Here is a 5,000-nt window from a genome sequence, read left to right on the forward strand (position 1 = left end):
CCGCCCCGCCTCTGCAGCAGGCTCTCGCCCTGCTGGCCGAACCTCCCGGCTGCCTCGGTGTCGGCCGGCTCCTCGCCCGCCCGCCCGCCCGCCCGCCCGCCGCTGCCGCTGCCGCTGCCGCTGCCGCTGCCGCTGCCGCTGCCGCTGTGCAAACAGGCCGATGGGAGCCCGGGGTGGGGGGGGGAGAGGGCTTGAAAAGTCTGAAGGTGGCGCCAGGGCGTCTGAGGGGGGGAGGGCAGGGCGGCCCCAACCGTCATTGGGCGGAGGCGGGGAAAGTCTGCAGGCGGCAGCAGGGAGTCTGGGGGGGAGGGGGGGGGAGGGCGGGGCGGCCCCAACCGTCATTGGGCGGAGGCGAGGAAAGTCTGCAGGCGGCAGCAGGGAGTCTGAGGGGGGCAGGGCGGGGCGGCCCCCCAACCGTCGTGGCTGGCCGGGGGGGCGGCCGCGACAGGCAGGGCAGGGACCAGGGCAGGGACCAGGGCAGGCGCGGGGACGGGGACGGGGACGGGGACGGGGAGAGAGGGCACGCGAGAGGGCGTGTGCCTATGGGCGGGGGGGGGCGGTGTGGTGCTCTGAGAGAGCGGCATCGGGATGTGAGTGCGTGGAGCGGGTGTGTGTCCCCGTGTCTGTCTGTCGCTCTCTGTGCGGACAAGGGCCGGCGGCTTCGTGGTGCCGGCCACGGGCGCCTCGCCACCGAGCCCCCGCGGCCCCCCAGAGCCACGCCGAGTGCTGAAGACCTCTGCGGACCGTGAAAGAACCCGTCCGAAAGCGGCCGCCCGTGTGCCGGCGGCGGCTGCCCCGCCGCCGCCGCCGCCGCCTCCTCTCCCGGTGGGCGGGGCGGGGCGGGTCGAGCCGAGTCGCGGCGTGGGGGGGGCGGGCAGAAACCCAAGAAAAGCCAAAACCAAACCAAACAAGCGACAAAAGAAAAAAACAAACAGACGGAAAAAAAACAAAACAAACAAAACCCCACCAAACCAACCCCGGGGGGGGAACCAAAACCAAACCCAACAATAAAAGCCCCCCAAAGAAACACCAAAAAAAGCCCCCACCAGCCCACCAACCGAACCACAAGCCACAAGCCCCACGCCCACTCCCCCCCCAAAAAGCCCCGAGATCTAGCATCAAACAAAAGCAAAGCAAAGCAAAGCAAAGCAAAGCAAGGCAAGGCAAAGCAAAGGAAAAACAACAACAACAATACCAACCAGAAAACCCCCCACACACAAAACCCCCCCCCAAGAAAAAAATCCAAAAGAGAAAAAGCCCCAACCAAACAAAACCAAACAAAACCAAACAAAACCAAACCCAAAAAAAAAAAAAAAAAAAAAAAAAAACCAAAACCAAAAACAAAAAAAAACAACAAAACCCAAAACCAAAAACCACCCCCACAACGCCCACCAAAAAAAAAAAGCCTCCAAAAACCCCAAAACCTCGAAAATATGAATTGGTCTTAGAAATGGGGGGGGGGGGGGGGGGGGGGGGCGGGGAAGGGGGCTTCATTGAGTGGGACAGGGCTGATAGAGCCGTCCGGCTCCGGGGCGTTACGAGGCCGTGAGCTGCCCCCGGCTGTGCAGGCTTGGCAGGGTCAGCGAGGCGCCCGAACCCCGGGCGGCGAGCGGAGAACAACAGGTCTACCCTAGCTCTGCAAGGACACCAGGTCTACCCCCGGCTTCGGGAGGGGACACCAGGTCTACCCCGGCTTCGGGAGGGCAGCCAACAGGTCTACCCCCGGCTTCGGGAGGGGACACCAGGTCTACCCCGGCTTCGGGAGGGCAGCCAACAGGTCTACCCCGGCTTCGGGAAGGGAGCCAACAGGTCTACCCCGGCTCCGGGAGGCGACACCAGGTCTACCCCGGTTTCGGGAGGGCAGCCACCAGGTCTACCCCGGCTTCGGGAGGGGACACCAGGTCTACCCCGGCTTCGGGGAGCCAACAGGTCTACCCCCGGCTTCGGGAGGGGCCACCAGGTACTACCCCGGCTTCGGGAGGGGACAACAGGTCTACCCCGGCTTCGGGAGGGCAGCCAACAGGTCTACCCCCGGCTTCCGGAGGGGACACCAGGTCTACCCCGGCTTCGGGAACGGACACCAGGTCTATCCCGGCGTCGGAGAGGACGCCAGGTCTATCCCGGCTCCCCGGGAGACACCAGGTCTACCCCGGCTCCGCGCCCGCCCAGGCTCGGCGCGGTCCCCGGGCGGCGGGCGCTGACAGATGACAACAGGTCTACCTCGTTCCGAAGGGACTTGGTCACATTTCGGCCGGCGCCGGGTAGACCTGTTGTCGCAGCCGGCTCCGGAAGTTCACCAAGGGGTCGCTGTTTTCGGCCGCCTCCCGCTACGTCATGCTAGGAGGCGGCCTGCGGCGGCGCTCCTTCCCGGTCGATTTTCATCGGTCCTCTTGGAGGCGCCGGCGGCCTTGGACTTATCTGTCCGTACTATGGGAGCGAGGTGACGGGCCGCGTCCCCGCAGGCAGGGTTCTCCGCGCCTGTGTCCGATGGCGGTGGGCTGGATTGGCCGCGCGTGCCGGTGGCGCCAGGGTTGGAGAGCACGCCGCCTAACCGAGGAACGAGTCGCGTGGCTTTGTTCCCGGTTCCGTCCGTGGTTGCCCCAGCGAGGTTTGGCACAGTGTGGAGGGCCCCGAGGGAGAGAGATGTGGTGCGACCGATCGTGGGGCGCGAGAGAGACGTGTTGTGGAGCCGGGGGAAAGGGGCCGGTCCCCGCGGAGCCGAGAGAGAGAGACCGAGGGCGAGCCGGGGGAAAGGGGCCGGTCCCCGCGGAGCCGAGAGAGAGAGACCGAGGGCGAGCCGGGGGAAAGGGGCCGGTCCCCGCGGAGCCGAGAGAGAGAGACCGAGGGCGAGCCGGGGGAAAGGGGCCGGTCCCCGCGGAGCCGAGAGAGAGAGTCGAAAAGCCGTGTGAGAGCCCCTCGCTGGCCGAGGTGAGGTGGAGAAAAGCCGTGAGCGTGTCCCGCTCCGGCCCGGCCCGGTGGCGGGCGAGGCGGCGGCGCCTCGTCCCTTGTGTGTGGCTCGGCCTTAAGCCGGGGCCCCTCTCGGCGGGCGCTTTTTAATTTTTTTCTATTTTGTTTTATTTCCCCCCCGGCAGTCGGAGGGTGGACGCGGCTGGGGTTTTTCCTGGCCCTTGCTCCGAGAGCCCCGAGGATGGCCCGCTCGGCCGAGGTGGCGGCATCCCGTCCCCCGCTCCCGACCTGTTTGCCAGCGTGTCCGTGTTGGAAGGGCGGCAGGGGACGCGCAGTGGGACGCGCGGCCTGGCCTCGGCCTGCTGCGTTGCTTGAGGGGCTCGGCGACGGCAGTCGCCCGATGAGCCCGGGTGGCGCCACCGCCGTCCCCGGCCTGTGGTTTTTTTTTTTTTGTTTCGGCGTTGTCCCCCTTCCTCGGCCTTAAGCCGGGGACCCGCGTAGCGGGCGGATTTTTCCAGGGGCAGAGGCCGGCCGCGGTGGCCGGCCTTGCCCTAGCACGGACCCGGAGCCCGACAGAGAGCCCCCCGGCATGTCGAGGGCGAGGCGGCGGCGCCTCGTCCTACCTCGCTTTGCGGGTGGTGCGGCTGAGCCGCTTCCGCCAGGGCGGGCTGGGTTTCCACCGGGGGTCCGTTCACGTTGCCTTTTTTTTTTTTGTTAGCGAGCCGGCGTGCGGGCGGAGTGGGGGCTGCCCGGCCGGCCGTCGTTGACGGTCCCCCCCCCCTTTCCGGCGGCCTTAAGCCGCGGCACCCGAGAAGCCGCGCGACAAAGGTGCGCGGGCCACGCAAGCCAAGGTGTGCAGAGAGAGAGAGAGCGAGAGAGAGAGGGGCGAGATGCCGGTGGGTCGCCCCTCGGCCCGGGCCCGCGGCCCCTGTGGTTAGCACGGGTCCGTTGCCGAACGCGCGCGCCGTGTGCCTTTTTATCGTGCCGTCCCCGCCCGGCTTTTTTTTTTTTTTTTTTTTGCCGGAGGGGAAGCCGACTGCCGCGTGGCGGGTGAAAGCCGGTGGCCCCGTGGGCACGGTCGGTGGCACTTTTCTCGCACGCTGGGATGGGTTCCCCGGGCGAAGGGGCCGAGTCCCCCAGCCCGGGCGGTCCCGTCCTGCTGTTGCCCCGCTAAGGGAACCGTTGTCGGGTGGCGGCACCCCCCCGTGCTCCTGTTGTGCCGTGACCGGCCCGCCGGCGTCGGCGGCCTCAGGCACGTTCAGTCCCGGGAGGCTCGGCGGCGCCAAGCCGCAGGAGGAGGAAGAGAGAGAGAGAAGGGAAAACCGAGAGAGCCTCTCGGGGACGGGGCCCTGGTCACGGTTTGCGCGTCTCCTTCGTCAGCCGCGCCTGATCGATGAGGCTTTTCGGGTCGCGTGGGAGAGGGCCCCCGGCGGGCCGGCTCTCTGCCGGGGCTTCTCTGTCATGGGGAAGCCACGGCGGGGGTCCGGTGATCGGGCAGGGCGGTCTCCTTTCCAGTTCGCTTCCCGTCGCAGGCGAGGTGTCGCCCCTCCCGCTGCCGGGGAAGGGCGTCTTTACCGTCCCCAGCTGTGTGACAGCCGCGTGGCCCCGCGAGCCTTCAGGTGTCCTTAAAAACCACGAGAGGTGTCGGTGCCGGCCCCGGTCCGGGAAAAGCGCCCCGTGGGTGCCGGTCGCGAGCAGCGCCGGGCGGCGGTGCGGCTGGAGCTGAGCCGAGAGAGAGCCGAGAGAGAGAGAGGGCGAAAGGACGAGAACCGATGGGGTGCGGACGGGGGAAAGAGCCCGATCCGCGAGCGTGCACCGCACGCCGCTCCTTTGCCGTTCCGCCGCCTGCTGCAGAGCGAGCCGCCCCGGCTGCAAGGGGCCTCGGTGTCCGGGCCGCGCCCGCCTCGACGGGTCGCTGTCTCCTCTAGCACGTCCGGAGCTTACCGCGTGGCCCGGCGGGGGGCCGCGCCAGACGGGGCTCGCTCCCTGAGCGGCCCCGCTCGGCCCAGCCTCGCCGGCGGCCGGTCGCTCGCTCCCTGAGCGGCCGGTCGGCGGGCGGGCCGGCTTTGGGGGCGGGTCAGCCCCGGCCGAGT

This window comes from Passer domesticus, chromosome 26, assembly GCF_036417665.1.
Source record: "Passer domesticus isolate bPasDom1 chromosome 26, bPasDom1.hap1, whole genome shotgun sequence".
Classification (NCBI taxonomy): Eukaryota; Metazoa; Chordata; class Aves; order Passeriformes; family Passeridae; genus Passer; species Passer domesticus.